The sequence below is a fragment of the Tripterygium wilfordii genome, chromosome 16 (genome assembly GCF_013401445.1).
Source record: "Tripterygium wilfordii isolate XIE 37 chromosome 16, ASM1340144v1, whole genome shotgun sequence".
Classification (NCBI taxonomy): Eukaryota; Viridiplantae; Streptophyta; class Magnoliopsida; order Celastrales; family Celastraceae; genus Tripterygium; species Tripterygium wilfordii.
The window spans coordinates 7,462,426-7,482,409 of record NC_052247.1 but is presented as its reverse complement, the minus strand read 5'-3'; positions in this window follow the sequence as shown (position 1 = coordinate 7,482,409).

The window sequence follows — 19,984 nt, the reverse complement described above, 5'->3', positions numbered from 1 at the left end:
AACATAAGAAAATTAGAGTGTAATTTCGAGTTAGTGAACATAGAAAACTCCATTTGAGCCAACATTCCCAAAACCCATTCAAACCCACAACCCTTGGTTCAAAATTACCTTAATCCTTCTCTTTCTTGTAGAAAATCAAAGCAAATGTGTGTGTCCACCTAAGAATGACTCTTGCCGGCCGGAGCTTCGCCTGAGAGTCGCCGGAATGGCTGACCAAAGGTGGTGAAGTGAGGAAAAGTGGCTGCCCTTCTTCTCTGTTTTTTTTTTTTAAACTCACGGAGACCCCCTTTAATCTTTTTTTTTTTTAATGTTACTTTTAGTTGTTTATATATATATATATATTTTAAATCATTTCCTTTTATTCTTTTACTCATTTCACCCTAACTTTAACTCTAATATTCTTTTAGCCCTCCCAATAATTCTTTTTACCCTACAATTTATTCTTTTTATAACTAAATCCACTTTATTCATTTTATTTTTATTATTATATATTCTATTCATTTTTTATTTTGGGACAAGATATTACATCCTCCCCTTCTTATAAAAATTTCACCCTCGAAATTTACATACGTACCCGTGGATATAAATAAATTGGGATACTTTTCCCTCATCTTGGACTCCAACTCCCACGTCGCTTCCTCCGTCCCGTGATGCAACCATAGCACCTTTACCAATGGAATTACACTTGATCTAGTAACTTTTTCCCGTCTATCCAAGATTCGCAATGGTTGTAAAATATATGTTTCATCTTCTTCCACCTCTAAAGCGGACCAATCCAACACATGTGAAGGATCCGGTTCATATTTCCTCAACACCGATACATGAAACACGTTATGAACCTTGGACAATCGTGGCGGAAGAGCCAACCGATATGCCACCGGTCCAATCTGCTCTAAAATCTCAAATGGTCCAATATACCTCGGAGCTAGCTTCCCTTGCTTGCTAAATCTCTGAATTCCCCTACATGGACTCACCTTTAAGAACACTTTATCACCCACCACAAACTCCAATGGTCTTCTTCTTCGGTCGGCGTAGGACTTTTGTCTACTTTGAGCCGTAAGTAAATGCTTTCATATTCCCTCCACCTTCTCTTGAGTCTCTTTCACCAAATCCGGACCTGATAATGTCGTTTCTCCTACCTCCGGCCAACACAATGGTGATCTACAAGGTCTCCCATACAAAGCTTCATACGGCGCCATTTCAATACTACTTTGGTAGGAGTTGTTGTATACAAACTCCATCAAAGGCATATGATCCTCCCAGCTACCCCCGAAATCCATAATGCATGCCCGAAGCATGTTCTCCAATATTTGAATAGTCCGCTCACTCTGACCATCACTCTCCGGGTGAAACGCAGTAGAGAAACACAATTTTGTCCCCAATGCTTCCTGCAAGCTCTCCTAAAACCTACTAGTAAATCGTGGATCTCTATCCGATACTATAGAAAATGGCTCTCCATGCAACCTCACAATCTCCTGAATGTATAATCGGCTCAAGGACTCCAATGTGCCCGTCTTGCTAATAGGAAGAAAATGTGTCGATTTCGTCAATCTATCCACAATCACCCATATCGCATCATGCCCATGAAGAGATCTCAGTAATGCTGTCAAAAAATCCATCGTGATATGTTCCCATTTCCACTCTGCTACCGAAAGTGGCTGTAACAACCTCGCCGGTCTCTGGTGCTCCGCCTTCACCTGTTGACAAGTAAGACACTTCGCAATATACCTTGCCACATCTGCCTTCATACCTTTCCACCAAAACTGCCTATGCAAATCCCTATACATCTTGGTACCCCCTGGATGCATAGAAAATCTCGAATATTGCGCCTCTCTCAAAATCTCCTCACGTAACTCCTCATCTTTGGGTACTATCAATCTACCGCACATCATACTCCTCCATCTGTGCCTCTAATCCAAACTCTCCTCTTCAAAAGTATCAAATGTAGCATCTCCAATTTGAGCATCTATTACTCTCTGGATCAATAAAGGACGAGTAACAATGCTCCCCAAGTACATCTGGCTACCCTGCTCTTGTAGCTTCAACCCAAAACTATCAACCGTCTCCAACATCTCCCACTCTGGCACCGCCAATCTTGCGACTCGGTTCTTCCTACTCAAGGCATCCGCAATTACATTCGCCTTCCTTGGTTGGTAATTCAATGAAAAATCATAATCCTCCAAATACTCCATCCACCTTCGTTGCCTCTGATTCAACTCCTTTTGCGTGAAGAGATACTTGAGGCTCATGTGATCTGAAAACATCTCAAATCTCTCTCCATACAAGTAATATCTCCACTGCTTCAATGCAAATACTACCGCTGCCAACTCTAGGTCATGCACTGGGTAATTATGTTCGTGTGTCTTCAACAATAGCGAACCATACTCTATAACTCTTCCATGCTGCATCAATACACATCCTAGTCCTACTTTGGAAGCATCGCAATACACCTGATACCCCACATCTCTCTCCGGAACAATCAACACCGGTGAAGATGTGAGTTTTTGTTTCAACTCCTGAAAAGCCACCTCACACTCCTCCGACCACACAAACGGAACTCCCTTTCACGTAAGGCGAGTCAATGATGAAGGAACACGGGAGAAATCCTGAATAAATCTCCTATAATAACCAGCTAGCCCCAAGAAACTCCGTATCTCCGTAACATTCTTAGGCCGCTCCCACTTCACTACCGCCTCCACTTTCGATGCATCAACTGCCACTCCCTCCTAAGTAATCACATGGCCCAAGAATTTCACCTCTGTCACCCAGAATTCACACTTGCTCAGTTTTACACACAACTGATGTTCTCTCAAGGTCTGCAATATTATTCTTAAATGCTGCTCATGCTCATCTACAGTAGGTGAATAAATCAGAATGTCATCTATGAATACAATCACAAAACGATCCAGAAATGGGTGAAGAACCCGCTGCATCAAGTCCATGAACGCTGCCGGGGAATTCGTGAGCCCAAATGGCATCACCAAGAACTCATCGTGTCCATATTGAGTTCTAAATGCTGTTTTTGAAACACCCCCCTCCCGAATCCTCAACTGATGAAAACTCGATCGCAAATCAATCTTTGAAAAGTGTCGTGCTCCTCTCAACTGATCAAACAAGTCATTGATTCTCGGCAACGGATACTTGTTCTTCACGGTCACCCGATTCAACTGTCGATAATCAATGTACATACGCAATGTGCCATCTTTCTTCTTCACAAATAACACCGGTGCTCCCCACGGTGAAACACTCGGTCTAATAAATTTATTTTTCTCCAAATCCTCTAACTGTACCTTCAACTCCCTCAACTCTGCTGGAGCCATCTGATACGGAGCAATCGAAATTGGCTTCTTATCCGGAAGCAAATCTATGACAAAATCTGTCTCCCTCTGTGGAGGTAGACCTGGCAAATCCTCTGGAAACACATCCATAAACTCCTCCACTACAAGTGTCGGGGCAATCACCTCGCCACTAGGTGTAGAAGTAGTCAAACTCACTACACAACAATCGACGTAGGAGGGGTTGTCCAAAAAATGTGGACAAGGAACACCCCTCGATCCCCTCTATTGAATCACCACCCCACCAGGCGCATTTAAAGTAATCCTCCTCTCCCAAAAGTCTAAAACTGCTTTTTGCTCCGTCAACCAATCTACTTCCAAGATTACATCAAAATCTTGGAAGTCAAGAACGTACAAATTAGCGGTCAACTCGATATCACCAAACCGACACATGCAAATGCAATAGCCCTGAATACGAGTGAACTGTCCGAATGGTGAGTCTACCACTATCGTTCACCTCATCGGTCTCACCTCTAACCCCAAAGCCAATGCAAATGAAGATGTGATAAAGGAACTAGTGGCACCCGAATCAAATAAAACTCTAGCCCAACAATTAGAAACAAGAAACGTACCCCCAACAAAGTTCGGATGCTCTGGTGCTGTCTGGTGAGTAAGAGCAAATGCTCGTCCCTGAGTCAAAGTCTGCTGCTGCGGCTGCCTAATCGGTGGTCGTCCCCTCCCTGATGGTGCAGATGTAATAGGGGGTGCAGGGAAGGCCAGACGAACTGGTGGTGCTGGCAAATACTGACCCTGCTGTCCTCCTTGCTCAGGTTGAGGACAATCTGCCATCCGGTGGCCAACCCTACGACATCGAAAACACTCCACCCCCTGAACTGTACACTCTGCTCTCAAATGTCAAGGACGTCCACATCGATGACAAATCCTCTGCCCCTGATGTGTACCTCTGCCACCTCGTGGCCTTTGATCTCTACCTCGACCTCACTCTGTCCCTCATGTCTCTGCCCATCGGCCCTTTGTCTCTTCTCACCTCCTCTAGAAGAAGAACCTGCCACAGATGCTGTTCGGCCTCTATGCGCATCCTAGTACCTCCGGGACTCCCTGAAACTCATCTCATACTGTAAGGCCGTCTCCACCATATCAGCATAAGTCTGCAACCTCAATCCCACTAAATGTGTAGCTATAGCAGGAAGCAATCCCTATCTGAACTGCTCTGCCTTGCTCGCCTCATCTGGCGCATACCTCCTACCAAACTTGTATAGCTCCTCAAACTTCCTCTCAGACTGACTCACAGTCATATCCGGAGTCTACTGACATGTCAAGAACTCACGAGCTTTATCCGTACGATAAGACTGCGGCACAGAATGCTGCATGAATAACTCATCAAATGATAGCCATGTCACAGTCTCTCTCCTCTGATCCAATGAATCCCACCACTCATAAGCTGCCTCCCTCAGATAATATGAGGCCAGCAATGCTCGCCTCTCATCCAGAATCCCCAGAGTCTCAAACCGACGTGACATCTGCCGAATCCACTCATATGCACGTGCCACATCCTATCACCTGTAAAAGTGGGTGGATCAGTCTTGCGTAGCTGATCCAACTCTGTCAACTCTCGTCTAGGTCTCTGCACACACTACTCATCTCCCCGTACCCCTGAAGTCTGTCCCTCACTGCGGACCTCTGGTACTTGTGCAGTCTGAGTCTGCACTAGTCGAGTAACAACCCCTATCATCTCTGACATTCTCCTCATGGACTGTTCCAGCGCTGCCAATAGTGAAGCAAGCTGCCCTGCTATTGCAGGCTGGGTAGGTGCTGGGATCTCCTCACCTATCTCATGTACGAGTGTCGGCTCATCTCCAAGCTCCTGGCCTAAATCCTCCTCCTCCACGGGAGGATCCATCACACTCAACTCTGGAAATAAATATGTGTCCAGCCTAATCGACTCGGCTGTTCCGATCCCCGATAATCCCGTGATTATTGGGTCCTCGAAAGACACGCGTCCCTGCTCTCCCCCACGTCCCCCATCGTGAGAATGAATAGTCCTACGTGTGTCCATCTGTAGCACAGAAGACACAACTTTCCGTCAATACAAATACGATTCGAGGATTTACAGGATTAAAGAAAACATACCGGATCAGCAGAGGTCGTGACGTGGCCTGGAGAACCATATATAATCACAACACAACAAACAACACACTCACACATGCATACCGACCCCACTCTCTAGGTCCCAAAAAGAGCCAACCTGGCTCCGATACCAAATTATCACGCCCCGATCCGCGGAGCGTGAAGAAAACGACAAATACACAAAAACCCTCATTCCAAACACAATCACGTGCATCTCAAGTGGTACGTCCCAACCCAGTATAAACTTTACCAAAAATTTCGACAGCATCTCCCCATAAATTGAGGAAACCCACCTGTAATCAGATCACATACAAGAAAAAACACTTCTATTATCATCAAAATCAACCGACCCGTAGGTCCACCATCAAACACATACCCCATCATCATCATCAAACACATGCTAGTCATAGCCACCACTCCCGGCCAACAAAACAACACCATACATCAATCCAACCATAACCATAGTACATCCATGTACTTAAACTACTAAAACGTACAAACATCACACCATACATATGTAAAAATCCACACACACGTGTCACACAACCACAAAAGTCCAGGCCACCTCCGTCACGCGTCCTCCTACTGATCCGCAGCATGTGGTCGCAACCACTCGCCGTTGGCCCCACGGTGATATCTCAGTCTGCCACGCCTGGCCTAGCATCAAATATCTAGACAGCGTGCAGTAACAAATACCGCTACGGGAATCCTATGGACTAGGACCATCACAAGGCTCCTATCCATCATCCACGCATGTGCCCAAATAACATCCAACAGCTAACGTGAGTCCGGGACCACCCTCGGAACCCACCATGCATCTAATGTAAATTCTTTCAATTCATGTCATTCGTGCAATACATATATATAAAAACATTCATTCGTCGTGATGCATGAAGATATACATAATGCCCGATTTATAATCAAGCATTTCAAGGATTATATATTCGTCAAATTATATCACCAATAAATTTACAATAATGCAAAGGAACAATGGTAAGCATGCAAGGGCTTGTTTCCCCTCGGGAAGGATCGAGACGGAAACCAAAACTTACCATTCAAGCAATTCGGTGTCTTGAAAATGTTTTGAAATAAAAAGGATAAGAAATCCCTATCTCGAAGTAAACACGCAATCCTCACCAAGAAAGCAAAGTACACGTCACGCCAATTCCCTAACCTATTCATTAAAATAATCTCCATTAATTTTCCATATTCACCAATCCTTTCAAGTCTCACATTCCATGCTACACAATACCCCCATTTTCACTAAATTCATTTCCAACCTTAATTCTCTAAGGTTAAACAATTAAATTCATATCACAATATTATTTTTCATCTTATTCCAACCATAATTAAAACAATTTGAGTCACTAACCCTTACCTTGCACCTTGTTAGTTTTACTAACTCAAGAATTTCAAGCTTTCCCTTGAATTGATTCAAGAACCACACTTGTACCTAATAACATAAGAAAATTAGAGTGTAATTTCAAGTTAGTGAACATAGAAAACTCCATTTGAGCCAACATCCCCAAAACCCATTTAAACCCACAACCCTAGGTTCAAAATTACCTTAATCCTTCTCTTTCTTGTAGAAAAGCAAAGCAAATGTGTGTGTCCACCTAAGAATGACTCTTGCCGGCCGGAGCTTCGCCGGAGAGTCGCCGGAATGGCTGACCAAAGGTGGTGAAGTGAGGAAAAGTGGCTGCCCTTCTTCTCTGTTTTTTTTTTTTTTAAACTCATGGACCCTTCACCCCCTTTAATCTTTTTTTTTTAATATTACTTTTAGTTGTTTATATATATATATATTTTTTCAATCATTTCCTTTTATTCTTTTACTCACTTCACCCTAACTTTAACTCTAATATTCTTTTAGCCCTCCCAATAATTCTTTTTACCCTACAATTTATTCTTTTTATAACTAAATCCACTTTATTCATTTTACTTTTATTATTATATATTCTATTCATTTTTTTATTTTGGGACAAGATATTACAGTAATAATGAATATTTCCCCCTCAATCTCAAATCGACGACGTGGGATTCGTTCACGAATACTTCGACGAGGTTGAGATTGCTCTTGATCTTGCTCCATGGGGGTTTGATCAGGCACTATGTCACTCCCACTTTCCCCAGGAGAATTAAGAGTTTCCTCTAATCCCTCTGTTGGTATAGATGCGCCATTTTCTAGATTTTCCATTTTGTAAAATTGGAAATCTTTGTCAATCTCACCTCTCACAGGAAAGTCCTCTTCTAAGAATACAACATCACTGGACTCAATTTATGTCACCTTCCCATCAGCTTCTTCAACAATAAATACGAATCCTTTAGAGTGAGAAGAGTATTGAATGAAGATACATTTTTTCCCGCTAGGACCAAGTTTCCCATGGTGATGAGAATTATTGTGAATATAAGCTGCATACCCCCAAGGATGCAAATTTCCTAAATTAGGTTTTTCACTATTCCATAGCTCATATGGGGTGGAGGGGATAGATTTAGAGGGCACACGATTAAGAATGTAGGCAGCGGTCAATATTGCATCTCCCCAAAAGGAAATTGGTAAATTGGCTTGCGCCATCATTGACCTAACCATGTTTGATAGGGTCCTATTCCTTCTTTTTGCTATGCCATTTTGTTACAGAGTATAAGGAATAGTTAGCTATCAAGCTATACCCTTTTCATCACAAAAATTTTTGAATTGGTCAGGCAGATATTCATGACCTCGATTGGTCCTTAAAGCTTTGATCTTTGTGTTTAATTGATTCTCCACCAAATTGGTGTATTGTTTGAAGTAGTCCAATCCTTCAGACTCGTGTGAAATCAGATAAACATGACCAAAACGTGTGAAATCATTTATAAAAGTGATGAAATATACGGCACCATGCCTAGTCCTTACATTCATTGGTCCACATATGTCAGAATGAATAAGCTGTAATGGACTATTAGCTCTCTTGGCTTTGCCAAATGGTAATCTAGTTGCTTTTCCAGCTAGGCAATGCTCACAAGTGGGCAATTCTACTTTCGCAAGAGATCCTAAGAGACCTGCTCGAGCCAATCTATTTAATCGATCTTGCCCAATGTGTCCTAATCTAGCATGCCATAATACACTATCAGTATTGGGAATAGAACTGGAATTTCCAACAACAAAGATAGATGCATTGTCATTAAGTATAATATTAACGGTGTCTAACACCATAAAACCATCCAACACATAGCTAGAACCATAATATATGTTGTCCAGAAATATTTTCACACAACCTTTATTAAAAACAAGATAAAAACCTAGTTCTAGCAATACAAGAACAAAAACTAGATTTCGTCGAACTTCTGGAGCATAGGGCATATCATGGAGATAGAGTGCCCGACCTCCCCGTAGCTCTAGCTTATAGGTACCCATCCCATACACATCAGCGGAAGCATTGTTCCCTATGTATATACATCTACTCCCCTTTGGAATCCGACGAAAATCTACAAAAGTTGTTCGGTCCCTTGCTACGTGGTCGATTGCTGCTGAGTCTACGGTCCAATATGACACAGATTCAGCAAGCATTACACAACTACTAACATACAAGTTAGAGGGACTAAAGTGGTCAAACATTACCTTTGGCTCAGTGCAATCACGAGCAAAGTTACCTGGTTTGTCACAATTGAAACAGTTGTTGTTTTTACCTTTCTTGACTCCGCGTTTTCCACGCTTGCGCTTGTGTCCACTAAAACTAGCTTCATTCCCCTTTTTGCCTTTATTGGGACCTTTACCTTTTCCCTTTTTATGACCAGAGTTTGATGCTCTTCGTGAATCAGCCATAAAAACCTCTTTAGCAGGTTTTTCAGCTAGAAGATGATCTTCTTCAAGCTCAACATGGCGAGCGACCTCATCAAATGTCTTGATGTTGTCATTATGGGTAAGGTTAACACGCATGTGTTCCCAAGTACTCGATAAAGAGCGAATAACAGCTTGGACTTGCTGCTTGTCAGTCATTTCATGCCCAGTAGCCCTCAATTCAATGATCATGTTTGAGATGACCGTTAGATGCTGCCTCATCGTGTGATTCTGGCGCTTCTTATAACCATCAAATTTGAGGGTTAACTGACGAAGTCTAGTAGTCGAGGTTCCCCCATATTGAACCTTTACAGCATCCCAAACTGCTTGAGCTGTACGGTGCTTCTCAAAGCACTGCATTATGTCATTCTTCATGCTGCTCAACATCAATGTACGAGCCATACGATCTTTGCGCTTATAGGCCTGCTATGCTTCCATATCACGCCTATGTTGAGCAGTGTTCCCATGCTCAGGTTCAGCCATTGGTTGAGTGATTATTTCCAGCATGTCTTGCTCTTCTAGGAGATACTGAATCTTACAATGCCAAACATCATAGTTCGTTTCATTCAGTTTGTCTCCTTGGTTCAAGTCAGCGACAATGCTTTTTGTTGTAGCCATTTCAACTATACAAAGAAAATTGCTAACATTAGAATCTAGTACAATTTAAATTTTCAAATAATTTTGCCACTTCGTTTCAAATCAATAATATTAATCTAACATATGCCACAGAAATGAATAATAATGTAAACATTCAATCAATTCCCATGAGCATAGTCCAATAAGTATTTTTTTGTTTCAAACAAGTGTAAAATATGCTAGTTATTAGTTCATCTAATAACTCTCACTATTTAATGACATTTATTGTAATTAAACAAAGAAATTACATAAAATAAACATGTAATTAATGAAAATAACCAATATGTACATCAAATACATAAATATGTATATACATAAGAAAGATGTACAAATAAAATAAATACAACATAAATCACATGTTAGGAACATAATCAGGATCCTTTTCCATGTCATCTTCATCTTCTTCGTTATGTTAACCAAGTTCATACACCTCATACCATGGAACAAATCGAGCAGCAGAATCCAAATGATTTGCGCTACGACCAGTGCGTCGTATACCCATATTAGCATACTGACGTTCCCTCACTAGCAACAACTCATCTGCAAGAGGTTTGAAACTCAACATGCTCAACCTTTGCTTCAATGAGTCTCGAACTATGTTCCACTCTTCCAGTAGAGAATCAAGAACAATCTGAATTTGTTGCTCGATGTAGAACTCATGAACATCCCGAATCCACAAATTTTTCATCCAATTATACATATGATTTATGTATAGATGCATGGTGTGACTAGGATTTTTTCTATATCCCAATAAGTGTATTATTTGTGCTCTTGTGGCCACTACAAACACAAATAGTTAAATCACATTAACAATTAAACTTTTAACTATTTAATTATCATATGTAATGATTTTCTGTTACCAAAAAAAATTCCAAAAAAATAATAGAAAAATAGAAATTATTATTTTAATTAATCTGGAAAAAACATAATGAAAATCGGATGGTACACGCTCCCTCACGCACCCAAACAAAATTGATGATCTGATGAGAGATGGTGTGTTCCACGCACCACTAGCGCGCGTGGTATAGGGTAGTGTATCACTGTTATGGACCGGGGGTCAAACCCAATCCGTACCCGTCTATCCGACCCGCTACTTGACTGGGTAGAGTCAACAGGCGCGTGTGCGCTCCGTGTGGCGCGTGATCGACACGCGCCGCCTTAGGCGGCTTTTTTGGGCCAAAGTTTGTTTCTGATCAGAACAAATAGGGTGGCCCAATTTCATTTCTGACCTTATATTTACCATTAAAGTATTCTGAATTGGTGTTTGATGTTCAAACTTTAAACTCGCGACTGTAATTCGTCAATAAAAGCATAAAACCAGAAAATTCAATCCAGTTTCGATTCAAATTTTTGAGAAATCATATCAATTCACATAGTTCTCCAAAAATTTCATAAAAATATCCGTTAGAAAGCTTGTTTTAAGAGCTTTTCAACATACCAAACTCGTTCATAGCAAAATTATATATGATACTCGATTTTGAGCTCAAAGTTTCAGTTTTATACATGAATTTTGAAGAACATAAACCTGATTGACATAATTTTCAGCCATGTATATATGTTTTAATCATGCAATTCATATTCAACATTATAGAAACAACCTTGGCTCCGATACCAATGTAGTGTTTATAGTGTTTCTAAGGAGAAATTGAAAAACTTACTAATTTCCTAATCGGTACGAATAAACGAGGATCGATTTGTAACTTGATTACTAGAACCAAGAATGATCCCACAATACGAACACCTTTGTTTGCTTGTGAACTTTTAGTTCTCCAAAATCAAAAGGTAAGGAAGATTTGACAGAGATATTTTCTCAGTACTATGTTCTCTCTTTTAAAGAGAAAACAACGTCAGTTACATCTTTGTAACTAACTTAAGGTACCAGTAGTTGGCTCAATAACCAACCTAATATGGGTTCGGTTGGGTCAAGCCCTCATGGGCGGCCCATATTTAAAACCCAATTTCCAACAATGTCAATTTTCGAATACTGTCGCAATTAAGAAATTGTTGGTAATTTATTCTCCATCTGGTCTTTCATGTTAGGTTTGGTGTTGATTTCGTTTCTTTTAGGTCAAAATTTTGACCAATTTTAGTAAACTATCGCAATTACAGAAATTGCTGGTGTTGAATGACAAGGATTTGAGCCAGTATTTGGCAAAGTCACTAGTGATGATGATATTTTGTAGCAATGACTTTATAAATATCTCTTGCCTTCAATTTACACCACTAGCTTCACTCACAGCCAACTAAAGTATCTGAAGGTTGGTGTTTTTCTCAGATTTGTGTTATTTAGCAGCATTATTTGTGTAATTTGGCAGCATTATTTGTGTTATTTGGCAGCATTATTTTTCCTTTGTCTTTGCTGATGGTTTGCTAATGTAAGTATGCAACTGTATTAGCTAGTTATGGCATTAAGTACTCCTCTTATTAGCTACGAATTTTTTTGTTCTTACAGGTGCAGGCCAACAAACTTGAAGCACATAATAATCATTTATTTCAAAATATACCAGGTATTTTACTATTTGAACAAGGAACTAGACTAGAATATTTACCAGGTATTTCACTATATGTGCACTCTATTTCATGTTTCTGGACTTACCTTGAGAGGCTATGGTTGTGATACTATGTTATGATAAACAAAAAAAGATTCTGATTTACTGGATAGACCTGTGGTTACTCCTAATGTGGCATATAAGAATTATTATTCTCTGCATCTCTCACCCTTTTAATATTGTATGCCAAAGATGGTCTTAGTTTGTTTTGGTTACTTGTCACTGATTGATATAAGAATTCCATAGATGGTCTTTGTTACTGTAAAATGTAAAAGTCCTGGGAAGGGGGAGCTTTATATTTGGTCTATTCTTTCAACATAAATTTTTTCTTCAAAGTATCAATGGGAAGGCTTAGGCACGAAGCCTTCCCATTGATAAACTTTGGCCTACATATTATATTGTCAAATACGGATTTCTGTTCTTCTGTTTTGGAGTATTTTCCTTTGTCAGATTAGTGATGATATTCTTAATATTTTCTCTGTTTTGATTCTTATCCGATTACCCTTTTCTACTACGCAGATTCTGAAAGGGAAGATGAGCATGAAGATTGACTGAGAAAAGATGATATCGCATGATTCACGAAAAGGTGATTTGAATTCTTGAAAACGTGTTGACATTTGAGTTTTGCAAGGAGTCAGCTATTAATATGTCTTGTGAATGCATTGTTCTTGTTCTTTCCTCATTGAAACTGAGAAAGAATCTCATTTCTTGTATCCTTCCTGCAGATGGGGATTAGCCATAGCTGAAATCACTGTTCTCAAGCTGAAATGAATCAGTTGTATATGAAGGCCTATGGTAATTGAAGTCATTGTACCTTATTTTTGTTATGAGATGTATTTACCAAAGGATTGTTGGCGCAAACATGGTTCAGTAATAGGCGGATTAATTGAACTCTCGTTCACCAAGTGTGACCATGTAAGCATCAACTTCTTTTTTCATGTCTCATCTGATGGTCTAATTTCTATTTGGTTTTGCAGGACAAGCTTTGATGGGTTTACAAATTTCTCTTAAATCTTTTTTGTGCCAATGGGCTCTGACTGTCAGAGAGCTTGTAGTATCTAACAGTAGTTTTGGTACTCTTGGAATCATTTGAGAATTGAATTTTGTAACTTTGGCTGCTTAAATGAGTTGGTGTGACAGGATTTTGGATTTAATGAAAGCAAATTTCTTTTCTTTTTTAAAAAAAATTATCCTTTTGCGGCAACATACCTGTTGCCACAAAAGGGAAAACATCATTTGTGGCAACTACAATGTCGCCACAAAACACTAAACTATTTATGGCAACCGTAAATGTCGCCACGAAAACCTTTTGCGACACGACCTTTTACAGCAAATAAACGGCGATGGGTTTTTGTCGCCATAAAAGTCTATTGTGGCGACATTTCTTATGTTTTGTGGCAACAGTGGTCGCCGCAAAAAATCAACATTGTTGTGTGACATGTGTGTAAAATGTGCCTAAAATTATTTATGCAATTTTTATGATTATTAATTCATTCGTTGAATTGTTATGAGGATTTGATTATGATTAATGTGTTTAAATTCATTTATTGAATTATCATTTGCATATATGTTAATGCAAATATTTTGATAATCTTTTTTAGTGATTAACAATAAAAAACCAATGTCTAGAAAGTTCTGTCGAAGAAAGGGGTTACTTAATTGTGCGTTGTATTAAACGGAAGGCCCCCTCTTTCCTGGGAACGATGTAGTTGTTAAATTTGTTAGTCCCTAACTTAGAAAGCCAACAAATTTTTTTTGGTGCTATGTGCATAATAATCCTCATAATATGTCTATTATATGCTTATTGCTTATAATAATAAATTTATGTGCATTATTGCTTACATATTATGTTGTTAATATGTTGGATCATAAAGATTCGTTCTTGGATTATTGATTGATGAAATATGAAGGTTAAATGATTTTTCCTTTGATTGTGGGTGATGACTTGAGCATAGCGATTTTTCAATCTCGCATTTTTAGGAAAATTATTTGATTTTTATGTTTTAAGTTGATAAATTATGCCTAATTGAAATCCAACCTTCATTTACTTTTGTAGTAATGGCCTCGAAAAATGTGATTGCTGACCTTAATAAAGGAGAAAAGTTAACTGGATCTGAAAATTATGATGTGTGGAGGAGGAAGATTCAGTATCTTCTTAATGAGCAAGAAGTGCTCGAGACCTTGGAGATGGCTATGGTGCTATCCGAAGAAGGTAACACTGCCCAGCACCACCGTGACAAGGAAGCCTATGACAATTGGGTCAAAAAGGACCGTTGTGCACGGTTCACAATGCTTAGTGCAATGCAAAATGACCTAATTGGTGATTTTGAGGATTGCACTACGGCTCAGGCCATGTGGAATGAGCTCAAAATCAAGTTTGGGCAAACCAATGTCACTAGGCTTCGTGCCTTGAACCTCAAATTCAATGAGAATATGTTGCTCCCAAATCACACAATGCCCGAGCATCTTCATGCAATGAAGGATTAAGGATTTGAGAAATGCTGGTGTTGAGCTCAGTGATGAGCAACAGGTGTTGGCCGTGATCCTTTCCTTGTCTGACCCTGAGTGGACCCACATGAAGCAATTTATGACTCACTCAGAGAACATCAAGACCTTCGATGATATTTCCCGTCACCTTGAGCTAAAAGCTGATTGCAAAGCTACTACCAAGAAAGTGGCCTTACTGGCTTTTGCTCCCAACAAACCCAGAAATGGGTATAAGGGAAATGGAGGAGGGAAAAAGAAGCAATGGAAAGGTCACGGGGCTAAAGGCAAGAAGATTGAGAAGCCAAAGCCTAAGAAGAATGTAGCTAAGATGAAGTGCTACAACTGTGGGCAAAAGGGACACCTGGCCAGAAACTGTTCTGAGCGTAAGAAGGTAGTTTCTCAATTGATTTCTGTCAATGTTTGTTCTTATGCATTAGTTGCTAACTCCATTCCTGATTGGATTTTGGATACAAGAGCAAACAAACACATAGTTTTTGATAGACATGGCTTTGTGGATTTTCACAGAATCCCAGTTGGAACTCAATACGTCTATCTGAGAAATAATGGACAAGTGGAGATTTTGGGATGCTGTTCCTATCAACTTAGATTGTTAGGGAGTCGCAGTTTAATCCTACATGATGTTCTGTATTGTCTAATTTTTCGGTGTAACCTTTGCTCTGTGCTAGCTTTATTTCCTTTAGGTTATTCTTTTCATTTTGAGAACAATGTTGTTTACATGTTTTTTGATAATAAATTTTCTTTAATGGATAACTTGTCAATGGTTTCTTTAAGTTAAATTTGGATTTTTATAATGCTTCTTCTTCTTCTTCTTCTGCACTTGTTACTTTCCCTAAAATAGATGGTATGTTATGGCATGCTAGACTTGGCCATATTGGTCAAGAAAGAATGGCTAGATTAGCCAAAGCGGGCCTATTGGGCTCGCTTGAAAAAGTCAATATCCCTGTGTGTGAGAATTGTCTAATGGGAAAGGCATCAAGAAAGCCTTTTGGTAAGGCTCTTAGGGTCTCTCATCCATTGGAGTTAGTTCACTCAGACATCTGTGGGCCTATGAATGTTAAAGCCCGACATGGAGCGTCGTACTTCATAACATTTATAGATGATTATTCACGATTCGGGTATGTGTACCTGCTTTCCCATCGACATGAAACATTAGAATGCTTCGAACGCTTTGTTGCGGTAGTCGAAACTCAGTAAGAGAGAAAGTTGAAAACTCTCCGAACTGATAGGGGACGTGAATATCTGTCCGATTCCTTTAAACTTCTATGTGAAACTAAAGGAATTAATAGGCAACTTACAATTCCTGGGACACCGCAACAAAATGGTGTAGCAGAACGTCAAAACAGGACTTTGTTGGACATGACTAGGTCAATGATGGCTCAAGCCAATCTCCCAATAAGTTTTTGGGGCGATGCACTGCTTACGGCAGTATACATACTTAATCGTGTTCCAAGTAAGTCCATGCCCACTACTCCTTATGAACTCTAGAATAAAAGAAAACCAGAGTTAGATCATTTGCGCCCATGGGGCTCAGCAGGATATGTTCACAGCACCTCCCATAAGTATGGGAAGCTTGGCCCAAAGGCTAGCAAAAAGGTGTTCATCAAATATCCTGAACACTCAAAAGGGTATGTGATGTATGGTGAACATCCTGATGGGGGTATGACAGAGACAGAATCCAGAGATGTGGAATTTTTATAGAATGAATTCCCAAGCATTGGTGATATCCGCAAAGAATTAGAATTGTATAATTACAGTCTATGGAATCTTCTACTATCTCTGGCGAGGAGAGGGAATTAGAACGTCCTTCTCAGACAATCGCCATAGATAGTGGGAGTAATGAAAACTCCTTGTGGAAAAGTCAACGTGGAAACATTCCTCGTCGACATTTTGGAGTTGAAGGACATGCATTGTTATGCTATCTATCAGATGTAGAGAGCCAGCTTTATACAAATAAGCACTTCAATCACCTTCTTGCAATGATTGGTTAGCTGCCATGAACGATAAGATGGAGTCAATGGCAAAGAACCAAGTTTGGGACTTGGTTGACCTTCCACCAGGCCGAAAGGCCATTGGCAATAAGTGGGTCTTAAAAGTAAAAAGGAAGGTCGATGGCTCAATTGACGAGCATAAAGCCCGACTTGTAACGAAAGGCTATACCCAAATAGAGGGTATAGACTATGAAGAGACTTTTCCTCCTGTGGTGAGATTTGTCTCTATTCGCTCTATCCTAGCACTAGTAGCTCATTTAGATTTGAAGCTACACCATATGGATGTTAAAACAGCTTTCTTAAATGGGAAGCTGGATGAGGAGATCTATATGGATCACCCTTTTGGTTTTGAGCCAAAGGGACAAGAAGGCTAAGTGTGCCGTCTTAAAAAATCCATATATGGTCTCAAACAATCATCTAGACAATGGTATCTCAAGTTCCATGAAGCCATTTTGTTGACAGGTATGGATATAGTGACGCTGATTGGGCCAGTTATAGAGACGAAAGAAAATCCACTTCTGGATATGTGTTTATCCTTGGTGGAGGAGCAATATCTTGGTGTATCAAAAAGCAAAGCTGCATCGCTCTATCAACAATCGAAGCTGAATACGTAAAATGTTCAGCTGCAGTCCAGGAGGCCGTTTGGTTAAGGCATTTTTTATGACATCTCGAGGCTACCTCTCAGATTGAAAAGCCTATCAAGATTTTCTCTGATAGCATGGCTGCCTTGGAGTATGCAAAGAATCCCAAGTATCATGGGAAGACAAAGCATATTGATATTCGTTATCAAAATATCCGACTTATGATCAACCAGAAAGAAGTTACCCTTAAACACATTTTGACTAAAGAGATGGTAGCTGACCCATTAACAAAAGCAATGCCTAGAGATTTGCTTTTTTTTCATGTTAGAACAATGGGTCTACGTAGACTCTATTTATGTAAAGGGTATTTATTGGATTCTCATTTTTTTTATGAAATAAAATGAAGTATTATTCATAATATGTTTATGTTTATTACACCATAAATTTAGGCACAATTTAATGTCACAAGGCTACGATCTCCTTACTCACACGGGGAATAATTCTGTCACCTACGTGGTTGGCTGAAAAAGACAAGAAACCTAGTTGTCACTTAAGTAGTGACATGAGTGGTTATTTTTGCATAAGTTGCTTAATTTATGCGTCGTCTCTGTAAGTCTGAGATTAATCACCACATATAAGCCTTACGAAAGCCGGACAAAATGCATGAGTTGACATTTTAAGTTGGATGATTGTGTAGCATCTATGAAAAATCCGTATGATGTTTAAGCAAGTGACGTCCCATCAAGTGGGAGCTTCATCGTAGCATGTAACATGTTTTTATATGTGCTAAGTCGACCACTTAAGGAGTGACATGAAAAACACCTTATCTGTCACTGTGTGAGCCTTGAAAATTATTTATGCTCTTACAACTTAAGACTATATCATGTAGTTGGAGTTTGAAGTGTTTTCTTAGTTGTGTCATACATGGCCATGAATATTGTTACGGTTGAATGAGGCATAGCTAGAAAATATTAAAACAAAGACGAATTGATATGATTCATTAAGGAAGATCGTTTGATAACATGCCTTAATTGTACAAGTCCATAGCCCGGGCGATCACAAATTGTTTTAGCAACAAAGTGATCATGGATGAGTACTTGTACCTGTGTGGAAATCAAGCATTGTTCAGAGATTATTCTCAAAAGGTGTTGAGAGTGTTTTGGTTTGGAGTGGTTAAACTATCTAGAGCATAGACGAACTATATCTATATGATATGTTACGGTAGTTAGGTGGTAACTTAGTGTAACTGTTCAACCGAGGGTTGAATTTTCTTCGTTTGGTCGCACGCCTTACTACCTGTACAACGTTTGAGAGAGAGTCCTATGTGGACGAGTGGGAGATGCAAATAAACGTCCACATAATTAATTAATTTCTTTAATCAATAATTAAGGATAATGTTGGATAAGTATTTGATTTTGAATGGTATTATCCTGGGAGATTTGATAGACTTCTAATCAAATTAGAAGACATCAATTTTTTTCCCTTATGAGCCTATAAATAGAGGGTCATTCCTTTGTATTTGACACACCAAAATAATATACGTAAACTCTCTCTCTCTCTCAAATTCCAATCTTCCGCCTACGTGATCAAGACTAGTTAGGGTGTCAATAGTGGGAGGACTCTGGTAGCGATCCCCGAGTCCAGACGTGTTTGTAGATCCGTGTTAATCACCGATGTGCCAAAGGTAAGCAACGTGGAACCAAGCAGCTCAATCCGTGAATCTATGCTACAACAGGTATTCCGCTGCATATTGATACATATGTGTATGTATATTCTTTCCAACATCTATAAATAAAAGTAAATTTGTTTGAGCCTTAATCTCTACACAACTTCATTTTCCTTAGAGGTATCATTATGTATCACGAGAGGACACTAGCACTGCTTTACTCGAGTTTGGATAATCTTCGCAATTTTATGTTCAAATATCATAGCTCTTTAAGTCTACACTGTCAAGGATGTGGTTCAGAAGAAAAAGTTCATGAGATGTTGATTACAATTCAACGCTACTCATACGAGATTTATCTCAAATATTTGTAAGTAATCATGAGGTGTTGAAATCAACTTGACTTTCTTTCTCAACTTTTTTCTTTTAAGCATTATTATACTGCTTCACAAACTGTTTCATTGTAGTTTTGGAGTTTAGATAACCATCAAAAAATACATTCATCCCCTCACTTCTCTGAGTTGTTGACATACCATCCCAAAAGAAGTTTTTACATATATCGGAACTCACATTCCCTCTCCTCATACATTATTCCTAACAAAACATTATCTTGCAGTTAAAATTTATCGACCATCACCTTCCACTCACTTTCAAACTTAAATCTGCTATGTGATTAATAGATAGATTCGCCAAATACATAAACTATGTGTTTGTATTTCTTGTACATATCCAACTTCTCGAGCACCCTCTTCAATATGTGCAATAAACATAATCTAGTCTAGCCTCATAGAAACAACAACAATAGCATTCTTCATTGCCTAT